At 32.0% G+C, this 24,458-nt stretch overlaps 1 protein-coding gene across 9 annotated transcripts in view; it reads right to left on the minus strand.

The window, feature by feature from the left end:
• Positions 1-24,458, minus strand: part of RFX3 (regulatory factor X3) — a 252,558-nt gene that overhangs the window by 210,954 nt on the left and 17,146 nt on the right. The window contains exon 2 of one of the 9 annotated variants that reach the window (XM_016138329.2): positions 11,236-11,303. The exons of 7 other annotated variants lie outside the window; for them this stretch is intronic. The gene's annotated coding sequence lies outside the window, so the exon portion shown is untranslated. Of the gene's footprint in view, positions 1-11,235; positions 18,319-24,458 lie in introns of those variants that run through there. One more of the 9 variants, XM_016138327.2, reaches the window with a different exon arrangement.

Genomic DNA, 24,458 nt, shown 5'->3' on the forward strand with positions numbered 1-24,458 from the left:
ATGAAAACCCACAGGTTTCTTAAAGCCTTGTTCATTTTCTTTTTCTTACTACTCCTCACACTGGGTAATCTCTATTGACTTATCTTCAAGTTTAGTAATTACTTCATCTGCCAACTCATATGTTGTTGAGCCCATCTGGAAAATTTTTCATTTCAGTTAATCATACTTTTAAATTCCAGAATATCTATATGGTTCTTTTTAAATAATTTCTATGCTAATTCATATTCTCTTTGGTAAGACATCATTTGTATACTTCCTTTAATTCTTTACACATGGTTTCATTTAATTCTTTGAATGTATTTATAAGAGTTGACAAAAACTTTCTCTATTAAGTCCAAATCTTGGCTCCCAGCAGGACATCTTTCCATTGGCCGGCTTTTTTGTGTGTTGTTTTTTTTTTTTCTTGTGGACCTGGAGTACTTCCCTGTTTCCTGCATCTCTCTTAATATTTTGTTGAAAACTGAACATTTTAATTAATATATTTTAACAACTCTCCTTTCAGAATCTTCCATACTGCCCTGCCAAGATTTTTATCACTGATTTTGTTATTTTTATTGATGTTGCTTATTTGTTTAGCAGTTCCATGAACTAAGTCTATAGATTCTTTATTCCCTATAATGTGTGGTGACTGAGTTCTCTGTCAAATTTTTTAAGTTCTTGCTTTTATTTTTAAGCTTGGCTTCTTAGGAATCACACTGGGTCAGTATAATTTAGTGGTCAACCAATGATTGCTCAGAGGATCTCCTCAAATGCTTGTCTGTTTGTCTCCCATCCTTTGCCAAATATATCTTTATAAGAAGTCTCACCTTTGAACTTCAGGCAGTTTATGAGACAGCTGTAGCTTTCACTTCCTACACATACAGAACCTTAAAATTAGCCAGAAGTAATCTTTCCCAGTTCTTTCCTGAGCACATGCACAGCCTTTTACATTGTGCAACCTTTTAGATATTCAGGAATATGCTGGAGCTTTTCAAAATCCCCAAAGGTAGGCTAATTCTCCAGGATTTCCTTTTAAAATCCTGGCCAGGCTCTTTTTGCCCCAGCTGAAATCACAGCCTTAAGCAGTGGAGATGTTGCCAACAGTTGCTATTGTTTCAGCAAAACCCTGGGGGTAGGCTTTTTCTTCCCCCAACAGAGCTGAGCTCTGAGTCAAATCAAATGGCCAACCACTTTCTGAGAAGAGAGTTTTCCCAGGGAGCTGCAAATGTGGACAAAATATCAACTATGCTCTAGAGCTGGTGCTTTTAATGGGTCTCCAAAAGTGGTCATATCCCTTCATTGTCAGCTTTTGCTATAGCACTAAACTGGGGAAGGAGAAAAGATAGAAATAGCCTCAAGTTAAAATGTCACAGACCCACTGTCTTCTCAAGGTTCAGTAGTTTTCTCTTAGGCAGTCAATTTTCAGTTAATTCTCTGGCTTTGGTTAATTGCCAGAATTTTGAAATGTTTGATTATAGTTGTTTTGCCCACATTTTTGTTGTTTTAGAGGGAGAGCAAATATACTGAGGCCCTCACTCCATCAATCTGGAAGCCCATCAAGCTCTAGAATATTATATCTATCTTCATACAGTTTTTAAGACCAAAGCATTTTAACAACAAAGAAGTTTAAAATTTTATACTTATAAATTTTTGGATCACTGATTCTTATCTCTACTAGAAATATGAAAAAAAACTATACTGCAATATTTAAAGTTGAATAAGAGAGAAACTGATCTGTCATGGAAAAATAAACTGCATGAGCAATGTTTCACTGTACTAATTTTCCTGCTAACTAATATGTCAATGATCAAAAATAAAGATCCACTCTCAACACCAAAAGACTTCCCAAGTCTCTTTTTTAGACAACAGAAACAAGTTCAAGTGAGGAAGAAAGGCTATTTTCCATCTTGTCTTACTTGGCTGAACTATGACAAATCCAATTCAACGGTGACAGGGATAAAAGGAGTCACGAAAGGCTGGGAGTGGGAAATTTAACAGAAAAGAAGGATCAGAGACCTGAACCTAGGAAACAACCCTGTCTCTTGAAATTTCTCTCAAGAGATAAAGTACAGAAGTGGTTTACCTCAAATTCACTCAAGTATCGGCCAAACCCATGTAGTTATTTATAGTTGAGTAAAGTTCATTTCTGGAAAGGAAAAGAGTTACTCACAAATATTACCTCTCTTCAACACTGCCTGATATTTACAAGCCATAGAAAAACCAAAACCATCAAAAGAGGACAAGAAAAGCAAACATCTTTTAGTAAAATATTTATTTTCAAGAATAAATGCTTATTTTGCTTTTCTACTGTTGTGTAACAAACCACCCCAAAATTTACTGCCTCAAGGAAACAATCATTTTATTTGCTCATAATTCTGCAGTCTGGGCTGGGCTCAGCTAGGCAGTATTTCTGCTCATATTGCTGATGGTTACTCACATGAATGCTTTCAGTCGGCACGCAGAAAACTGCCTCATCTAGAATACTAGGATGGCTAGGTTTCTCTTTCCATGTAATCTCAAGGCCGCTCTCTTTTCCAAATGGTCTCTACAGGAAGGTAGCCAGATTTCTTACATGACGGTTCGAGTGTCTCAAAAATACAAAAGCAAAAGCTACCTGGCCTTCTTAGGGCTTACACCTAGACCTGGAACAGTTTTAATTCTCTTGCATTCTGTTTATTAAAGTAAGCTACAGGTTCAATCCAGTTTAAAAAGAAAGAGTCTTCACAAGGGCACGAATACCCAGAGATGTGATTCACTATAATCACCATCAGTGCTATAGACAACTAAAACATTAAGGCCAATGTTCAGATGACTGCAATGGAAGCAACCATAAAAAAACTAAAAATGGCTTATACTAAAAGAAGACCGGAAAATTATAGTCAGATTCCATTCTCTGTGCCTTACCATACTGAGGGTCAATCTAGGTTCAGTGAGAATCTTAATTATAGGTGGAAGAAAAATATGAACTTGATTAATCACTTATAAGTCATGTGACCTTGGACAAGTCAACCATTCTCTCTAAGCTTCAGTTCCTCAATTATAGAATGGAAAATTACAGAGGCCCTGCTTATCTCATAGGAAAATTATATAACAAATAAGACAAGAAATTACAAGAACTTTAAAAACCTTTAAAAACTAAACTGCTATACTAATATAAGAAAGTATTATTTATCTGATAGGATCCTAAGTATAGTCAACCTAGCTAGGCTCCATTCTATTAATAAAATTATAATAAACATAGTTAATTATTCCATATATGAAATTACTACCATGGCAAAGATATTAAATATAATAGACTAAAATTATACTATGTTTTGTGACTATGAAGAATAACAACAGTAACACTATGACTTATATTATTCTCCAATTATGTCAGTTGCTGCTAGATATTTCAGGTAAACTATAACTAAGCCTTACAACTCAACAAAGTAGGTATTCTACCTCTTTTACAAATAAACTGAGTCAAAAAATTGCCTATTTAAGTAACCTGCCCTGGCCAACAACTCTTAAGTATCATTTTATCCATTATGAATGTTTAATGTATAATAGGCACTTAAAAATATTTGTTGTGTAAGTTAAAGAATAAACAAAGCCAAGACACTTGCCTTTAAAAAATGAATCTTTCAACTATATCAAAATACTTCTTCCTAATTCCTATTTTATATGCAGCTATTAAAATTGTAGTCACAGCAAACAAATCTAATTAACATGAGCAATTTGTCACCTTCGCATCTGCAAAATGGTTTCCCATCTGAAAAGTACCTTCAGTTTTTAAACATCTTATCTTTAATCCATCTACTGAGTCATTGTGAATGATAACAGTCATACTCTAAAGGGGAAATATCAAGTAGAAAATAAAGTGATACATTTACCTACCAAAATATTTCCTAAACAAAACCAAAATAAAGCAAATATTTTTAAATGGCAAAATATGCAATATGGATAAGAAAAGTTTATATCCTTATATTATAAAGAAATCTTGAAATTTAAAAGGAGGAAGAGGAACAGAAGAAGAAATTGCCCAGTAGGGAAATGGGCTAAAAATATAAATGAACAACAAACAAATAAATACAAATGGCTAATATGCTTTACATTTTTTTCATTATCTATCAAAAATGCAAATCGAAGTGAGATTTCTTTTTCAACTATTAGACTGGCACTATATATATATGTATATATATATATATATATGACTTATATATATAAAAGATTTATATATATAAAAGATTTACATATATAAAAGATTTATATATATAAAAGATTTATATATATATATACAAAAAAGATTGATCATACTCAGTGTCAAAGAACGTATAAAGAAACAAAATATGAAAGCACTATTGGTGGCTGTATAAAATAGCATGACCTTTCTAGAGAGTAATCTGGTAGTAGATAAAAAAATTCAAAATGTACCCAGATCTAGCTAGCAACTCCATTCTTAAGAATTCATATTAAGAAAATAAATGGACTGTTGCACAAAGATGCACACATAATAATTAATCATAATACCAAAATACAAGATATCACCTAAATGTCTGTTTGGAGAATTGCTTAAATAAATTGATACATTCATATAACGCCAATAAAAGATGTTATTTATTATAATGAAAAGATGTCCAAGGTACAACTGTCAAAGTTAAAAACAAATTGCACAAACCAATTTTCATAAGATTTGTGTTTGTAAGGCGGGGGAGAGAGAGCGCATATATGTGTGAGCAGAAGCACATACACAAGTGCCACAGTGAGCATATACGCATTCACTGAGACACAAATCCTAAGATGTGACAGTAATCTTGTGAGCAGGTGTGTAGTAACTACTGAGCAGAAATGACTTTTTTTACCTTCTTCTTTGTACCTTTCTGAATTTTCTGCATGTTTTACATTAAGCATATATAATTTTTGTAACCACAATACAAAATTACTTTCATTTAAAATAATGTTAACTGTCATAAACCTGAGGTTCTATAAATTTTCAAATGTTATTACTTTTAGTACAAAATATTGATTAAAAATCAGTTAATATGGATTCTGAATGAAAATGTACATTTATTCTTCTTTCAAATGACTTCAAAATCATAAATCCTTCATAGTTGTTTCTATTCACAAATCATTTAGAATTTGTAATTTCCTTTAAAATGTCACTTCAAAAATTAAAAGTGAAGCAGAAATGTTTAAGTGCTAAAGAATAGACTTGGCATAAAAGAATACACTTGCTATGTTATATATCTTTGAGAAATAACTTGCATATGTAAAATCCTAAAGACTTTCATTCTACAGCTCAAAAAAATTCAGCATCGCTTGGTATGTTAACTTGGGAGCTTAACTTATGCTTGTTATTTATGCAGTATAATGAGAATTCTCAATTAGCCATGGGTAAGATTATCCACAATAAATCTTGCTTTTCAGTTTAGCTATTGTACCCAGAGTATAAGTAGTTTAGTTATTTCCTTTGTAGATCTCTCAGCTCTATTTACTTTTCACAAAGCCAGGATTCTAGAAAAAGGATAAAGGCTCTGGAATAAGACTGCTGGGTTTAAATTTGTCTTTACCATGCATTACCTGAGTAATTTACTCAACATCTTGCTTAACATACCATTCAAACCTTGGCAATTTACTGAACATATTCTAGCATCGATCTTATCATCTATGAAATGAAATAATGAAATAGGTTTACAACCACCTAGTTTAAGCTTCTGGGCTAGATATGTCACATGACTTAGAAATTTTTGAATTTTAGAGAATAAAGCCATATATACGTAACACCACAGATAAATCTAGAGCAGCAACCCATAATCATACACATTAACATTTCTGTAGATAAATGAATGAATGTTCAAAGTGTGGGAAAAAGACCCTAAGTGCCCCAACTAATTTAGTTCTGGTTTTGCAGCTAAATTAGTTTTGCCACAAACTTAGGGAAACTGATGATTTTCAGAGCCTTCTGAAATTCAGAAGTAAATATAAGGGATCATAGATCTGTAGTACCTACTTCCCTCAGAGAGACACTGTGAGGATTTAGTGAGTACATATAAAGTACTTACTCCAATGAATCACACATAGGAAGCACTTAATAAATATTAGTTATCGTTATAAAATGTTAACTAGTTACTACATGAGATGAACGACTATGCAAGACAGCTAAGGGAGTCAGCTGACTTATATTACCTGGGATGGGGGGATGAGATAAGTAGTGGTCAAGAGGAGCAAAGATTGTTATGCTAATTAAAATAAAATAAAATAAAATAAAAATAAAAATAAAATGAGATCTGACTAATCATAAGTTTCAAAAAAACAGTGCATGTGTCATACTGAACTCTTAAGTAAACATTTATTTCCTTTTGATAAAAGGAAGTTTCTCCAGCAATTAAGGTCTGAAGACATTTCACATTATCTGTTTCACATGTGGTTTCCTCCTCAAAATTCTATCCAGCTTTCTTCCTAAAAGTGAGTCTGACAGTGAAACTTTAGCTCAAGGTAGAACCCAAACTGGCTTCTTCTTAATGTAAAAAAAAGTAGTTAAGTTCTTGTTGACCACATAGGTTATAGTAAAATTTGAGAAATTAAATAGTAAATTCAAGAAGTATGTTGAACTTTATGTCCCAAATTTTCCCATCTATACCTTCCTTGTTCTGTTGGTTTTCCTCATCCAACCTCCTAGAGAAACTATATGACCTATAGGGGCAATGAAGGGAATTATCACTTGTTAAGCACTACTCTGTGCCAAGCATTGGATTATATACTTTAAAAATATCCCTTATTTAATTTTCACAAGTCTGCAAGTCAACAGTTATTATCCTCATATTACAAAAGGCTATTGAATTAGTAAGTTAGTAAACCAAGACTCAAACTCAGGTTTGACTAAATCAAAAACCCATGAGCTATTTGTTCTAGACCATCTTGCCAAAGAATAAGCTTCATTCTCACATTCTTGACTAGTTGCTGGCTCCCTTTGTGTTCCCATCAAGTATTTTTAAAGTGCACATAATCATATGGAATTTATATTATCTCTCAGATTAAGAGCATTTTAGTTTCTTTCTATAATTCCAAATTTGAATCACACTCGCAATTTTTATCTTAATTTATCTCTGAAGAAATAATAAAAGGATCTCCATAAATTACATGTGTCATCTTTAGTTATGAGCATATTTATGTGCATATTGCATTATGTTTCCAAGCAATTAGCAGCACACTTATAATCGAAAAACACTACACTTGGTAGTAACTATAAATATAAAACATATATTTAGTTGAACAAATATTCTGGTCATAAAGATTTTTATGGAGTATGACTCCCAAATATCTCTCTATTGCCTCTCTAGAACTGAATGACCTTTTAGGGGGTTTCTTCTTTATGACACATTAAAATCACCCCTTCCATATATTAAACTCATTCTGTTTATGTCTGGCTTTCCAGGAGATAACAAGGTTCTCCCTAACACACCTGTCATTTTGCTACTTTATTGATTTTTTCTGACAGTTTATAACAAAAAAGAAAAATACAAATAAATTTGAAAATTGATTTTAAGGTTTTCTTCTCCTTCTTTCTCTAGACTAAATAAGTAACTTCCACGGCTTGAATTTCTCCTCCCTCCTGTCAATACCCATTTTGCTGCCCTTTTCAGTGCCTCTCCAATTGTTCTACATTCAGAACAAATTGTGGAGAAAATAACTAAACATTATTAGAGTGCTTAGCACTCTAAGAGCTCAATGACTAAAGAAAAACAATACTCTAAAGTCATGCTCATGTTTAAAAGTACAAAACTGTTGATACTTATCCAATTTGCAGAATGTTATGAGCCTAAACATTACTCTAATCTTAAATTCGTATTATTAACTTTTAACCATTATTAAGTTTCATAATGTTTTTGATGGACCACTGATGGGATTTATTTTCTATTTGCAGATAAGTAATTGCATAGATTGTTACAATACAATTAAGCTTAAATGCATGCTCAGTAAATTGAAAATATATTTTGGAATCCATTATTACCAAAGATTCTAAAATTCTATATTATGATGTAAGAGCCATTCCTTGACTCTATTACCATTATTTATAAATGCTACTATAACCTAGAACTTTCAAGGTTCTATACATAGACAGTAGCTTATAGAAATTACTTTTAAGAACTACCATGCTTGAAATTATAAAATCCAAGCAATATTTTAAGTTGTATAAAAATGATGATTCTGATTAATATCACTTTATGAGCAATACATGTTCAATATGCAGTTTATATTTTAATTTTTATAATTTTTACATTTATATATTAAATAATATACTACTTTTTTAAAACCAATGGCTATTGGCCCTAGTAAAGAGTCAATAACTGTGTATCCTCTGTAGTGTGTTAATACAGTAAATATTACTGAAGAGGACTAGAAGTAAAGAAAATGCTAAGTCTAATTCTTGCTTCTGGATCTACAATGGATCTAGAAGTATATAACTTTGTCACTTATAACAGAATGCAAGAACAAAAAGAGAGACATAGTTTGCTACTCTATAGACCTTGCAAAAAGGAAAGCAGTATGGAACACTGGTTCAGAAACCTTATCTTCTAATGAAATACTATTCAGAGACCCAGGGAAAAAAAAATACCAAAAAAAAAAAAAAAAAAGGAATCTGCTGGCTTCTGAGGAATTTCTTTGACTGGAAAATATAATTTGAATTATTGAATAATTTGAACATAATTCCTAACATAGTGGATAAGAATACTAGAGTTAAGAGTCACAAGATCTAGACTCACATGCTAGATCTTCCATGTACTAGCAATGTAACTTTCACAAGTTTTTCTTAACTCCTCTGGATCTCAGGTTTCCCCATCCATAAGATAGAGACAATCCCTACCACAGATAATAGATCAGCTGGGAAAAGTTAAATGAGGTGCCACACATCCAAAAGAACTTTGTAAGGTGTGATCTACTATGTAAACGTAAAGTATATTGTAATTACTGTCCTATATGCTATAAACTATGTAAAAACAAACATTTTCCTTCCTATCACTCTCCTTCCCAAGTCCCTATTTTACATACAACAAGGAATTTCTATGCTATGTAATGTCCAAATGAAATGAAATGTCCAAAGATCAGATTAAAGAAAAAAAGGAGAAAGGATAGACACATATAGATTTTGTTCTCTATTGTTCTTAGGCTCATTCAGGTTTAGCTCATGTGCCACTACTTTCTCAAGGGAAGGACTCCACCAACACGTTTTGGGTTTTATTTTAAATTTCCCCTAAACTATTTTTAATAAGCATTATTTGGAAGCACTTTTAAGAGAACTATACTATGGAAACTCTTTTCTCCAGGCCCACACAAGCTTTTGCAATTATTAGGTATGATATCAATGTCCCTATTAGATGCCCTCAATCATAAAAACTGAGTGATAAGTAAAACCAAATTTATTTGTTTGATACAGACAACTCAAATGGTTTGAAAATTTGATAACCTTGCAAAATTTTGTAGGAAACTATTTGAGAGTTGGTACTAAGTCCCTTTGAAAATACTGTGATAAATATTATTATTGTTCTTAAATTAAAACTTCTGTATATAAATGCATCCTTTTTTGTTATAAACATGTTACAAAGGTCTTAGAGATAAAACTGTCCAATTTATCTTCCTTGCAAACTTATATCCATTAAAAAAAAATTGGAAAACACAAAGGAGAACTTTTAGTGCACCCTTTGGAGGATTATTATAAAGCCACAGATTTGAAATGGAGGATATTGCTCTAGTTAATTTTTGAGTCTTGGTTAAGCCTCTTAACCAGCAGATCATACATGTATCTTCCCACAGAAGCTGAAGCCTGAAGAAATATTAAAATGGCAGTGTTTTATCATCTTGAAGAGGCTGGCAATTGCATTTCAACTATGTGGAAAGAGAGAAGTAATTTGGGTACAAACATAATCTCAAAGACCAATGAAGATGAACAGCTCACATGTACTCAAACTCTATACCTATCCCTCTCAACCCCCCACCTCCCACAACCCACTCTGCCCCTGCCCCTGCTCTTTTCGCCTTTATTAACGCTATGGAAGACCTCTTTTTAAAGTACTATTGTAGTAGAAGCTGAAGTTCACACCAAACTGCTGCACTTGCCTACATAGCCGACAAAGTACTGAGAAGGGGAATCATGACGACAGCACTGTGTTAGCCTATTAATCCACCAAATAATTAACATACGCTGATCCCCACGCTAACATGTCATTGACTGGATTTCATAAGGATAGCTGCTATATTTCACTATTTTTAATCTGAATTTTCTCTGGTATAGGCTTGATGTTTGGTAATCTGTGCAACAACTGCAGAAATGCATGTGGCACGTACACTTAGCTGACTGCCATTTTAGGATGTTAGACCTAGGCACCACACGGGGTGACATATGGACACCAAAGAAATGAGAAAACACTAACATAAGAGTCATATTTGTATTCTCATTAAACAACCCTGAACAGTATCTAGAAATTTCACACTATAAGGCACCTCAATACCTATAAACTCTGTGTTGGCATTACTTTTCAATGCATGCCTTTAATTCTACTTTAAGCAGGCTGAGAAGGCAGGTAGGAAGCAGTTCTCTTGTGGTTCTTATAACCCCAAAGAAAGCTAAGCTATCAGAAGCAATTAAAAATAATAACTAACCAAAAAGAATTCTACTTTCTATATGACTTGAGTTTTTATAATGAAAAATAAAAACAAAGAACACACAATCTCAGAAAGCTGTAAAAACACTACTACAAGATAGAAGGCAAAAGTATACATTTGACATTACTCACTAGCCCTCTATCCCTTGAGCCTAATATCCAGGTTGACTCATCCAGTGTGAATGAGGTTACCCCAACATGTTGCAAGATATTGTGTTAAAATCAATGACTGGTCCTTTAATCCGGTAATTTAACCATGATGTCCTTGGTTTTGCCTCTAACTGACATGTTTCTAATACTTGTCAGATCCTCTGATTTAAATGCTAATAAACTTTCTGTGAACTGCAGCCATCGTCATCATCATCATCATCATAATTAACAAAATATGTGAAGAACAGGCTGATCCTATTTTGTCTTAAACATATACAAGTAGTGAAAGGAAATAAAGTTCCTTACCATATTAACTATTACCAAGAGAAAGGAAAAACTTACCTCAAAATCTTATATAAAAAGTCACTGAAAAAAATTTGAACATGAGATCCTATTTAGACATATTAAAATACTCTATATGTTGTATATATGGTACAGAATTTATAGAGAACATGTGATCAATTACCTCATATTCTTTCCATGAGCCAAACACAATGTATTCTCTACCATAAAATGCCAGAATGATCAATTGGCCTAAAATATTAAAAGCAAGAAGAATTAGGTAAACATTAAAAATGAATTAACATTTAGAAGATATGTGATTATTTTAAATTATTACGTTTCTGAATAAATGTTGTCATATTACTGAATTATTTCTAAAGTATGTCTTTGCAAAACTATATCTATATTTTAAAAGTTTTCTATTTAGCCAAAAAGATAGTCTTGATTTTACAAGGAAGGAGAGAGGTTTCATTTTGAAAGAATTAGAATTTGAAGAATAAATATATTATTCTAATAATCAAGAAAAACATAATTTAGGGAAAATAATAAAGAGAATGATTCTTTGTAAAAAAAAAAAATCTGTACTTTTAAATTGTTAAGATGAGAGATGAAACAATTCTGAGACTCAGACTGCTAACTTCTTGTATACAGAGAAGCAAAAGTGAGAAAGGATTAGCAGCCAACATACCTTTGCTCATTCCTTAAAAATAAATAAGATGAGTTTCTTAAAAATAAATAAGCAAAAATGCATATACAGGTAAAAACACTGAGGAAATCCCTAAGACATGCATGATTATTCAGTTTTATGGAAATTTTAAAAAGAAATCTAGTTCAAGGGAAAACGAGCAAAGTTATTTTAAGCTAATGATTTTTATTGGCTAATAAAATAAGTTTAGGGTAACACTGTTATACAAACATGTACTTAAGTGTTCGTTTATATACGTTATATCATTTTTGCCCTAAATTTGGCCCATAATATGAGATATCAATTTAGTACAGAGTCTATCTGATCACTTAGTCAACTATAAATGGCATCGTAGCTGCCTGGCATGATTTAGTTTTGTTTTCTTTCTTTCTTTCAAGGTAAAGGTGACATTAAGTGATAGTTGCCATAAATTTTTATGTTGGTCCATTAAACTTAGAAAAATAACAAAGCAAACAGGCACAGCTGAGTATATATGAACAGGCAATAATATAAATACACATATTTGGGGTTACTTGAACAAGACGAGGATCACTAAAATAACCACAGGTGTCTGCTGTGTATTTAGGCGATTACAAATCAGATACAGCAAAAATGCTACAATCTACACTAATTAACAGCATAGTTCTCAAAAAGAACTTAGTAATTTTAACCTTATTATCAGATTTTCCTGTTACTTTGTTGTCATTTTGAAATATAAAATATTTTCTGATTGAAGTATTATTGCACACATTATAAACTAAGTAACAATACTTTCTGACAACTTTGAGCAAAATGACTGTTATATGTACCTGTTTCTAATACTACCTACTCATTTTTTTCTCCAACTCCTCTATATCTAACTTAAGTGAATATCAAGTTAGAAAATTCAAGCTAATCTATAGTCATCTGCATCTTCTACTCCTCTTCAAACAGTTCACAAGTAATATATTATCTTTGAACACATCTTTTACCACCTCATTCTGATACTAACACAATTGTTCACGATTTCTTTTCTTGAATTAGAACAAGTTCCTCAGCTACCATACTAGTTCACTGATAATACAAATTTGTCTTTGGCACTTATCATTTTAACCTTAAAATCCAATTCATTTCTAAAAGCCTGTTCTCATATAAAATTATTCAATTATTCATTTAAGAAAGAATTACAACTATGTGAGATACCACACATACAAATATTGAATATACATAGTCTGCACACACAAGTAGCTCACACACTACCTGACAATCACAGCATCAAAGCTCTACCTTGGCCCCACAAGAACATATTTTCCCTGTTTCTTCCTATATTCTACAATGACTTTTTCTCACATATCTAACATAACTATCCAAAATACCTTTTCTTTGCCCTTCAGCATTTATTGAGTCACTACGATGTGCTACAAGTTGATTAGGTGTTGGAGGATACAATGGTGAGCAAAACATAGTTATTTTGCCTTCAGATCCCACCTCATCTGTTCCCTCATGTTGTTCTCTCTAAAGTGGCTTTGTAATCTTCCTGGAACCCAATGTTCTTTCACCTTTTTCACTCATTTTCTCATACCCCCCAACTAATAGTAAATAAGTCCTGATTTGTCACTCATGTCAGATGATCCCTTCCAGCACCACCCTGAGACCTAGAAAAAGGGGACCATGCACTTTAGAGAACACACTTTGGTCCACATAAAGTAAGAAATCTGCATAGCACAGGATCATGCTCTCTGACTCTTCTGCAATCTACATCAGCAGATTCCCAGTACCCCAAAAATCCCATGCTGAGCCCTGGACTATCAATCCCAGTGATAAAGGCATACGCACCTGCAGGCCTGAGATGTAGTCAAGAGATAACTTGTAAAGGGTGAAGAGAAGTTGCTTGGGGAGTGAGCATGTGAACATGCTATGGCAAAGAGCCTAGGATATGGGGAAAGGGAGGTGGACTGTAGGAGAGGGATGAGGTGACAGAAGGCCAGTTCTCCTTCTGCCACTATGTTCTAGAACAGAACTGAAAAATCTAAGAATTCTAAATGGCCATCCATGTCATTCATTATAAAGTTATATTTGTCAAATTAGGAGGGAAGAGAATATTTTATTTAAGTTAGCTTATTTGCAACTTTAAGTATGGGGATATATAAGAAATGAGTTTCCATTTGTATTCCTGCACCCATAGTGTTAGGGCTTGTGACCGCAAAGACCCTTTAGTCACACTTTGAGCAGCATCCATACACCCATACACAGTATACGGTTTGCATAAAAGACTGGTGTAAAAAGACCTTACCAATAGTAAGAATTTGGACTACTTTGATATTTGATTAGTTTTTCTCACCTAGTGGTTATCTCAATATGAAGAATTCTAACTTCAGACTGCACTGAAAAGAAAGTTTATGCTATTTCATGTATACATTTACATACATATTTATGTAAATGTATGTGTATGTATACATACCATATTTCCCCAATTCAACAACTCAAAGTGCTAAGAATAGCAAGATAAAAAGATAACTGTAAAGTCAAAACTTAATTTTTAGGTCAAAAAAATGCTATGCAGAGAGATTACTTACAAAGCTAATGTGTGAATCTTCACTGGCCTGTACATAATATTCAATTAAGCATAAAAGGTATAATTACATTCTATAATTTTACAAGTGGACAATTGCACCATACATGTAAGTCAGAGTTACATATTCGTTGATGACAAAAAATTGCTTTTATCAGAGAAGAATTATATTTTAACTCTGAAATTTAAAAATTCCTAATTTAATGTTTTTGACAATATTTAATTCTTCAACCTATTATCATTGAACAGTTTAACAATATAAGCACATAAGCAAGAAAAAAATTCATTATTTTAAAATCTGCAGAACAACTGGCAGCAGCTAGTGGTTTAATCAGAAACACTGTATCCATATAACAATAAGTGCTAATTTCCCTTGGCTCTAAGTAGCTTGATATTCTTCTCTCTTAAAATACCAAGGCAACATTAGCACCTCTGTACTTCCTCCTGTCCTTAAGCTTAGGTTAGCATTACCTTGTTCAAGGAATTGAAATAGGATAGCCATTGCCTAAACCGATTAAATGTTACTAGCTAATTGAAACCGTTATATTTCAACCTGCTTCTATTCTTATGTGAATAATATCTTTTCATTAAATTAAATGACTTTATTGTCCCTGTAGCAATGACAGAATATATTAAAATCTAAGCTATGCTTTGTAAAACATTGGTGAGCACGTTGAAAATTTTTTAAGGAATAGGACAAAAAGTACCAAAAGGTAATCAGATTTTCATGTGACTTCACTGTCGCCTTACTTCTCAGCAGAAGCTACTGATAATTCATTTTCAATTCTCTTATAACAACAAAGTAAGGTGCTAACACAAGGCACGGCAATTTACTCACTTCTGCTCTTACAGTTTTTACATAGAAGAAAAATTTGGAGAGAGGTTAATGTTTAAATAAAATAAGGCTCACTGTACTTATTTACTAAAATAAATAAATTTGCCCTATTCTTTAAATTCTACCCTTTGTATAGCATAATAAGTATTTGATCTGTTTAGTGCGTATTTGTCCTATTGACAATTGCTCTTGTAATCTCTGAAAAGATCCTACCCGAAGATTTAAATCTGTGAAGAGGGATCACTTCATAAAAAGTTTACTCTAAAAAAATTCTTACCCAGTAACCAACAGTGAAAACAACTTAACAAAATATCCTTCTTTGAAAACAATTTTGTTTCTGATTATATCCGGTTCCATGTTACCATTTTCAGATGCCACCTTCTTCACCTCCTACCACAAGGAGTAAACTAGAAAGATAATGACAATACTAGCAACTAGTTTGAGTGCTAATTCTAGACTGTAATACTAACTTCTCTATATAAACTTATAATGTTTTATTTTTCACATTTTTATTTTAGAACCCAATTGAATAGGTAGTATGCCCATATTTACATAGCACATCTCAGATCAAAGTAGTTGAGGAATTAGTTTAAGAATAATTAGCTATCAAATGACAAAGCTGGGATTTTAACCGATCTATTTTATTCAAAAGATGAGGACTTACATCTTTTCTAAACAATTTTGCAAGCTGACAGATCTTATACAATCAGATTTTTTAAGTTAACGATATAAGTAGTCATGGATATTTGTGTATGTGGAATTAGCATGAGTGTTTCACATAGCATAGTTAGGGCATTTGTGGAAATTTTACAGTTCTATGCAAGTACTACGACAGACTTCCATCAATATTGTGACAGTCCTGACAAATATCTATATTCATTAATTGAGGAAAGTAATCTTTCTACAAATCTGCGTCATAGTGAACCCTGTGTTTGTGTCTTCAAGAGTGAGCTGTGATTTCATATTCACAGACTGAACAACAGTGCATATCGATGCCTCATGATACAGTCATGAAATGTTAAGACTGTGTTGGTCAGTCTACCTAACAGCTAAATTATAATTCAGAATAACTGACAGGCAGAACTGTTCTATAAAGTGCTATATAGTGACTATATAAAATATAGATAGAACAAAGTAAGCAGCAGTAAAACTTCAGAAATACCATTGAAGGTAACAAAAGTCACGTAATAAATTTTTCTCTAGGAAAGCAATTCAGTGTTGTAAAAGGGATGCCTAAATTCAAGTATTAAACTCGCTGTGTCCCTACTGGATTATTAAGAGGAAAAGAACATTAAAAACATTTCAGAAATTGATAATCTAGTGGTAAAACTTCCAAGAGTTCTGCCTGGTAAAGATAGCATTTACACTGAATTAGAATAATGATTCATCAGTTAGCAGGAGCAAGCTTCTCTGTGATGCCATGCTGATCCCTGGATTTATGATACTTTATATAAGATCCTCAAGTATATAATGTCAGGTGAATGTACTAAAATACCTCAATGGGAAAATGTCACTGTGGGTAAGCTATTATAGAAATGCAAAAGAGCATGCCACTTAATCACTAATAAACATTTCTACGTATAGCAAATTTATTGTTTAAAAAAAGTTTATACTATACCATTTACGTGTTTTATGTCATGTATTTGCTTAAGAGGTTGATTTTACCTTTAGTTAAAGCTGTGTATTTTCTAATCTGTTTAGGGCAGCTGTCAAGCAACCAGAATCAGCCATACCATTTTAATAAGCAAGTTTTTCAATAAAATATAATAGGTCACAAATATCTAATTTCTGCTCTTTACTGTAATTGGCAGTCTTTACTATAACTGCCACTTTAACAATCTTTTCCAAATGCTGACACAAAAGATGAACAAATCAAGAATATTAGCATGTGTGTATATTTACAGCTACTGCTGTCACAGGCTATAGTGCTACTCTCTACTCCAGCAGCTATACCAAGACCTGTTTCTTTTGATGAAATGAGGATCTGTTTCAGGTTGTGAATGTATCTGAATTAATCTTTTCTTAATGGCTATGTAGCAAACACATCCTAAAAGATACACAGGAGAAATGTTGACAAAATTATAGCACAATAGTACACCTTCGGGAATATCAGACACTTTTACTATTAATGTGGAGAACTGTAGATTTTACTACTTTATTCTATCTTTTTCAATAAATTCTTTGCTAAATTAGTTATTAGTTCGCAATTTCAAAAAACACTGCATATATATAGTTCAAATTGTATGTTTTCTTAAATTTTAAGTCTATTAAGCATTAGCGTTATATGCACATCCACTTAAATTATGTATATAAAACTACAAGTGCTGTCGCAAAATTTAAATAAATGAAGGATCCCAAAAAGAAAGCACAAATATTATCATTTTAATTTTTAAAAGTATTCATTATGACTATTTTGCTACAGTTTTAGTTTATGATAAAGCCTTTTTAAAAAATTCCCTGAAAACTTCTTTATATGATAATCCTTTTACCTTTTGTTTTGTTTTATTTTGAGCTTACTATTTTTTTTAATCAGTAACTTTTTAAATCTGGTACTGTTATTGCTATTTTAACACTAGAAGTCCTGTATACAAACAGTAGTTTTATAAGAAGTTTGCCCATTTTTGAAAGGCTAAGCTTCCCCAAATCAAACGCTTACTGTGAAAAGAAAACCATGACAACTGTTTGTACCTCTTGTTTTATTATTACATCCGGCTTGGTCACTCTTAGAAATTCAATCTATCACCGTTGCTAGGAGTCTGTTGCTGTGCAACCTAGAAGGGTATGCTGCGCTTTCAGGCTAAGGAGTGCTAATAAACCTGTAGGCTTCCCTCTATGGTATGACTAGTGTGTTTAAAGGGCTTAATACTTTTCAAGAGTGATTGGCCCACAATTCAAGACACATCCTATTAAAAACAAGTCACACTAAGAGATTTCTAACAAAAGGACAAAATGCTAAACATACACAAATATTCAAAATGTATCCTCAGAATCCCTAACTAATTTGGTAAAACAAACAAAGAACAGATTATGATCTACATTTCAATTATACCACCTACCATCTCCAAGTTTTTATTTCTATATACTTCCCTAAAAGGTCGCAATGGATATAAATGATGGATATAAATGAACTAAGAAAGTTTCAGGGAAAAAAAAGAGAAAAAGAAAGTTTCAGGGAAAAAAGAAAAAATCAATACCAAGTATCTTCAGCTTTAAAATATGTATATCATTTTAAGTTAAATATATATTAAATATAAATATATAATATATATACACACATATATCTTAGACTTAAATAAACTCCAATAATTGGAAAATAAATTTAATCTAGAAACTCAGGAGTCATGACATTTGCAAAACAAAAAACACTCCCCTCGCCCCATTAAAAAAGCAATGAGAAACCGAAGAAATTCTAAATTTCATTTTATAAAAATAGATTATTTGTTCTTCTTTTCATTCCTTTAGGTTGGTAATGATTTTGTATTAATTCTAAAATCTATTCTATCCTATCATATGCATATTCTCTATAACTTCAAAGATTAATACTCAATAAATTATTCACATAAATTCAGTACAATTAGATAGCATTACTTGAACGTAAGTGAAAAAAAGAGAAAGGTAGAGAAAAATACTGCTAAATACGTTATGTGGAAAAGAACTTGAAAAGTGAGCAGAGTATAAGACAGGACTTCTTATCTGCTTTTTAAAGAACCGATTTACTTTTATTTGCTTATATATGATAGGTTTTTCCCATAAAGTATTTGGAGACAAAAATAGATGAAGTTGGTCTACCATAAAATAACAAAGGCCACACAGGTAAATACAAATAATATAGATGTTACAGTAATCTTAACTATGAAAACTTATCCAGAACTTTACAGGGATATTCTGATTATGCTAATACTGCCTGCGGCTTTTGAAAGTTAAAAATAATAATTAAAAATAAATAAACAAACAAACAAACAAACAAATAAATAAATAAATAAGCCAGGTGACATTTTCCATATATTCATGGCAAAATTTAGGCCTCCTAACTACCCTGAACCGGGAGCACTTTTTAAAATAATCTGTCAACTACACTACTTTATGCTTTTTTAAAGAACAATGTATATCTGTCCTTCAATGGTTGTGTTTATTTCTTCTCTTTGCACAACATAGGAAGCAGAGTAAAGGAAATTAACTACTTCTGTAAAAGTACCAATAACAACAGAGGAATGAAAAACAGCTATCCAAAAAAAGACAATCCACTAATAAAGGAGTGTCAGAGCAGGCTGAGAGGCAATGCAAAGGCATATGACCAAAGAACTGAGATTGAGGCAAGAAGAGAATGGGTTGGCTAAGAAGGTTTAGAACTGAAAAAGCCTATAATAAGTAAAGCCAAGCACAAAAGAACAGAGCAAATGGGAGAAAAGGGGCACGAAAGATGATAAAGAGACAAGAATGTGTTAGAGAATAATTGAAAGAAAATTTACAGAAAGAAACATGATTCAATTCACAGATGAGGAAAAAAGGAAAAAATAGAAAATAAATATGAGATTTTTATATTCAATAATTAGATTTTCCTTGTTCCAGTCTTACTTCTTAAGACAGCATACAACAATTCAGAAAAGAAAATGTTCCTAAAAGATGCAGTGATATTAGTAACATTTATGATATAAAAAACACGTGATCAGTAACTTGAAGACTCAATTTTACATTAAAGTAATTTAAATGTTTTCCAATTCTCATCTAGGATAAGAAAATTTTAACTTAATTCTGTAGGCACAGGACCTAATACAGGAAAATCTTTTTAAAAGTAATTAAAATTGATTTTTTCCTAACAAGAACAAAATATTAAAGCACACGTACTACATATTACACACACACTAATCAATAAAGTTATTAAAGTCATAATCTATGTATACATTCGCAGGACGTGTTAGGCAAATGTGTTAACTTTTAAAGTAGTTATTTAATAGTTGGTCAATTACTAGTCAAGTGTAATAAAAAATGCTGGAAGAATCTGCTTGGAAGGAAAGTTCTAAACTGGCTACATTAATACTTAGGATCTTGTCAGGCACAATTAACTAAAAGGCAATGGGGCAAATATAAAGAATAAAACATTTTCAATGGAGATAAAATCCCATAGCGGAAATGTTGTTGGAAAGAGCCTTCTGGTGTTTTTTATGCCACGGTGTGGCATCCTTAAAAGAAAACAAGAGGAGTATGTAGCAATTGCGACTAACATATTCATCCCTGGAATTAAGCCTCTTTTTTGCACATTCTAGTTTTTTGGATTTGCACCACCCTATCATATTTGATTCATTTCCACATACTCATTTACAAACAAACAAACAAATAAGTAAATGAGTGAGTGAATCAATGAATGAATAAATAAATAAAACATCCTCAATAAATGTTACTAAATAAAATTAAATTCTTTTTTTAATTTCATAAATTTTTATCAAGAATTGCAGGGACTTTGACAAGTCACATAATTAGAGTTGGTAAATAACTTACAGGTTAAAATTCTTTTTAGTAGTCATATCTTACCAATTATAAAGAGAAAAGAAATATTTATAAGACCCATAAGTATATATTATTTCGCCCTTCTCTTAAAGTAATATTTCCCAAAATGCTTTTTTCAAATTATTTTTATAATTTGTTTAGCCATGGTCAAAGGATATTGAAAGTACAAAGGAAGAGCTTTATTTTTAGTATTAAACTTTACAAAAGGAATGTGATACAAACACCTAATTAGAAAAGTGATATCAATTAAAAACTGTTTAAAACTTCTTAAAAACCACTTTCGCTTTTTAACTACTACTCTTATATATTCAAAAATTTGAAAAAGGTACTAGATGAATTTGAAAAAAGGGATTAGATCAATTGAAAATAAGGTATTGGATCAATTAATTTTTGAAATGCCTAACTGAGAATACAGAAAAAGGCATCTTCAAGTACTTCTATAAATCCAAAGGACAATTTTAGTTACATCACATTATAAACACAGAAAATCTCAAAGGTATGTATCTCATATTTTTTGCAAAAGCAAATACACGGGAAATATTTAGGAAACATAAAAGAAACATACCATCTTAATACAGAGACAAATGTTCCTTTCTCATAGAATACTTAGCAAATTATCTTTGTGGAGTCTATACTAAATTTGGAAGATTATATTTAATTCCAAATCAAAATCTGAGACAAGAAATATTAAAGTTTACAATTCAAAATCTTGATTAATACTTGTCTGGAAACAAACCTTTATTATTCTCAAGATATTTTCTTTCATGTACCCTTCCATCCACAGGGGAGATGGCACAACATGGGAAAGCAGAGCAATGGTGGCCATCTGAGCTCTGAGCATGACTCGGCTGTTTAGGGTCTCTTTACATAGGTTAAAAAGTAAGGGGAAAATTAATGGCATAGGTGGGGAGTTAAGAGGTATAGCGGAAACAAAATTAACTTTTGAGTTGTTAACTATTAGAGTGATGCATATTTTTGTATATGTTTAAATTTTTCTTAATAAAAAATTAGGGGAAAAAATAAGAGTAGACTTGCTCTCCAAAGTCTTTACAGCTCACATACTTTTTCATAAACATGGTGATGGTACAAACAAGTGCTTATACTAAATTTGGCTTCTTTAATTTTTAATTTATATTTTTAAATGGCAGAAATACCAGGTACTCAAGTTCAATAAACTCTAGCTAGCCTACAGGTTGCTAAAATGTGGGCATATAGGACTTACTTCAGACACAAATGCCTGGGCATATCTGCAAGCATAATTATTTAACCATCTTTTAAGGATGAAAAACAGAATTAGAAATAAATATTGTATATGTAATTATATATGTTCAAACAGAGAAAGGTAGTTTTTGTTTGTTTAAGGTTCCAAACCAATTTCTACTTCCTTTACTTAAATATGTTAAAAACACATATTATATTATACTATATTATTACTATATTATATTATATTACATTATATTATATATTGTACCATTTTTGAAGTATTCCAGTACAGTACAATAGGCTCGAATACTACTAAACTGTACATTTCATAAAGAATGACAGGCACATATGCTTAATATTTGACACTGAACTGAAATTTAAAATTACGATTTTGACATTAGTACATTAAAAACCTCATTCTAAAAAATATCAGCATGACAATCTATTTGTCAAAATAACAGAATTTAAGTCAATTTGCCTCCATTATAACTGTTATTTATCTAAATAACCTCTCACTTATGTCTTTTTGCATACATAAAAATTTAAATTCAATTCATAAATCCATGATTAAAGATGACTACATAACGATAGACAGTTATGCTATATAAGCAATGACATTTTAGTTTCACATCTTCTAAGACACTAAAGAGCAGATTATACAAGCCATCATATATGAAGATTCTTTTTCTAGTTTAAATTAGCCATATAAGCAAAGCAAGGGTGTAACCAACCAATCTAGCAGTCAGCTAATTCTAATTTGATTTGTCTATTGTGATTTTTACTTTTAATATTTCATGTATCAATTCTTTCCAATTTTTCAGGATATATTTTAGTGATAGAGGTGTTTCAGAAGAACATCTGACTTGAAAGCAAGTAGGGTAGACTGAAGAATTTAATAATCCCTATCCCTTCAAAAAAAATAAAATTTTGAAAGTCTCTTAATCTGCTTTTTTCCTTATAGAAAACCATAGTTTTCATTAATACACTAAAAAAGAACATAATGAAAAGGCTGTATATTCAGGGAAAAGCATATAAAAATGAGAGAAGGAGGCAAAGGAGAGAGAGAAAAGTACTGTGTAAAGACAGACAGATGTAAACACTTAGAATGCTTTTGTATAGGAAGCAGGCTAGCATCAATCAAGGCATCAATGTTATAAAGATATAAAGCCACAGTTGAAGAAACATACAAAACTTATCTCTGTCTTGGCTTTGTTTAAACATCACTTTATCTACATGGTCTACCTAATCATCCTACTCAATATTGCAACCTCCTCCCTCATCACCTACCCTTCTCTATTCCTCTCTTCTTCTATTTTTCTCCATAACATTTATAACCATTTATTATAATACTCATTTATCTCCTCTCTCCCTCACCCTCAGTCGTTCGAATGTAAGTTCTTCAATGTCAGAGATCTGATCAGTTTTGTTCACTGTGGTAGTCTCCATAGAGGTTGACTGCTTGACTCATATTGTATATGCTAATGTTTGCTCAATAAATGAATGGATGAATATAAAATGTAAAAGTGAGTTTGTACACCTGACTCTAGAAATTGAAGGGAACCCTTTGAGTTTGGAAAGCAGTTAAGATGACTTCACAACTGGTAGTAAATTCACCAAACTCAATCACCTCAAAAGACGGTACAGAATGAAAACACACTGATTAAAAAGAGAGCTGGTCTATGGCCATGCAACCCTGAACATGCCCGATCTCGTCTGATCTCAGAAGCTAAGCAGGGGCAGACTCAGAACTTGGATAGGAGACCACCTAGAAATATCAAGTGCTGTAGGTGTTTAAGAGAGAGAGAGTGCACGTGTGCACAAGAGAGCTGGACGGATTTATGAATGACAGCTCTATTATTTCACACACACACACACACAAAAAGTTTTTTCTGGAGAAAATCTCTGCAGTAAATATCAAAGTGAATAACCCTACCTTTCCATATACTGGAGTATCACGAATACAACCACAGATCTGACTACTATAATAATTCTATTCTGATACTTCCAGTTGCCTTGGTGTAAGCTTGGAACTCAAGTCCTAATTCTGTACTTTTGGCATCCCAACTGGACAATGAAGTTATGTAGCAAAAGGTAAAACTCAAGAGGATTGGGTATTCAAAACAGCCCTTAAAAAGCATAGTTCTCATAGTGTTTCCCCATGTCTCTCCCATATTAAGCAGCATTAGGAATTCTCACACCCTGCCACAATCAGAAAATAGGAAGATAATTGATCCTAAAAGGCACTCCTCAACTTCTGAAACTAAGAAATTAGTGTTGGCAGATAAAAGGAAATCCCAGGCAAGTCTAGAATTCCACACACATACATACACATACACATAAAATTTATATATACATACAGAGTTAGAGAAAAAAATCATTTGATTAGAGGAAATGAGACCTTGGTTAAGGTTAGCCCCAATATTCTGCCTACTAGATAATGTTGTATTTGAAAAAATATCCAAAAGTCATGAATTCATACCATTAAATCCCTTGTAGAAAACAAGAAGTAAATAATTGCATTGTTCTAAAGGTCATAAAATCAGGGCTAGACAAAATTATAAAATGGTTAAATATGTTTTCTATAATTTGATTAGAGATAAGGATAAACAACTCGAGGCTTAATAATTA

Source organism: Rousettus aegyptiacus, unplaced genomic scaffold (assembly GCF_014176215.1).
Source record: "Rousettus aegyptiacus isolate mRouAeg1 unplaced genomic scaffold, mRouAeg1.p scaffold_m13_p_3, whole genome shotgun sequence".
Taxonomy (NCBI): domain Eukaryota; kingdom Metazoa; phylum Chordata; class Mammalia; order Chiroptera; family Pteropodidae; genus Rousettus; species Rousettus aegyptiacus.